Consider the following 1,357-nt stretch of genomic DNA (forward strand, 5'->3'; position numbering starts at 1 on the left):
CCTCCTCCCCCTCGCCTTTCCCGCGCTCCTCTCTCTTCCCCTCCCCCTCCCCCTCTTCCTTCTTTTCGTCCCTTTCCTCCTCGCGCTTCTCCTTTTTCTCTTGCTCCAGCTCCTCCTTCTTCTCCGCTATTCGCTTCCGTGAAAAGAACTTCTTCCGTTGTTTATACGACGGTGTTGTCCCTTTGATTTTGCGAAATCCTTATCAAGGGTGAAGTAGCTTTTACCGAAATTTTTCTGACATAGACAGTATGCGATTCGTCGTTACGTTTGTATGTTCGACTCGTCGTTACCGGTACAGAACGATATCGATCGCGATCGAGATTACAATCTATACGATTCGATTTTTGCCGCTTTCCTCCTTCTCTCTTACTCCCGTCTTTCGATATTCCTCTATCTCGATCGAGTAAGTTTCACAGGAAATTCATACGCGCTTCCTTTCCGATCTCGAATTTCCAAGTATAGACGGCGATCGAACGGTTACGAAACCGTGAACGTATCAAACGTTTTCGTTGATCGTTTACGATAAGGATGAAAATCTTGCAACGATCGTTTCCGATGCTTCCATCCGATACCTTCGTCCTTAACGATCACTGAAAATATCGGTTACCATAGTCACGCACTAGAAGCACTGAGCATATAAAAAATCACATTGCACTGTAGACCAATGTTCACTGTACGTTACGTATCATCGAGTTTCTTCCATATCCTTTTTCGAACGGAGCGATCCGGTGAACCCCAGTGACCTCTGGTTCACGCGCGAATTTTAATCTAGACATGTGCGCGCTAGCGAGACACCGTTTACCGATACACCGTGCATCTTTTTAAACGTATTTTAGGCGTCATGTCACTAAATACGCGTACGTCAAAGGTGCTACTTTTTTTCCGTTTCTCACTTTTATCTGCTATCCGACATCCGGTATTCGTTTGCACGATACTACCTCGTCTCCATCATTTCCCTGACAATCCGAATTAATATTTCGTGGTATCGAGGTATCGAGGTATCAAAGGACGATTCGCGATATCTTCCGGTCGATCGATAGAATCGGTTGACGCTAAAGGCACGGCGATGAAAAAGAGCGAGCCAGAAGGAAGAGACACATCGTCCACGAAGAAGAACACGGTACAGAAGAGGAAGCGAACTCGCGTGGTGATGGCAGGCAGCTGACGAAGCGTGTTGTGTCGTGTCGTGTCGTGTCGTGTCGTGCCGGTAAAACTCGATGAATCCTAAGAGCTTGCTAGCTTGTCAAGCACTGAGTCAGGAGACGCGCGTTCTCGTCGCATATATGTCGACGCAGAGACCTCCTCCTCTTCCTCCTCTTCCTCCTCCTCCTCCTCCACCTCCTCCTCCTCCTCCTCC

The sequence above is a fragment of the Eufriesea mexicana genome, unplaced genomic scaffold (genome assembly GCF_001483705.2).
Source record: "Eufriesea mexicana isolate 0111107269 unplaced genomic scaffold, ASM148370v2 scaffold305, whole genome shotgun sequence".
In the NCBI taxonomy this organism is placed as follows: domain Eukaryota; kingdom Metazoa; phylum Arthropoda; class Insecta; order Hymenoptera; family Apidae; genus Eufriesea; species Eufriesea mexicana.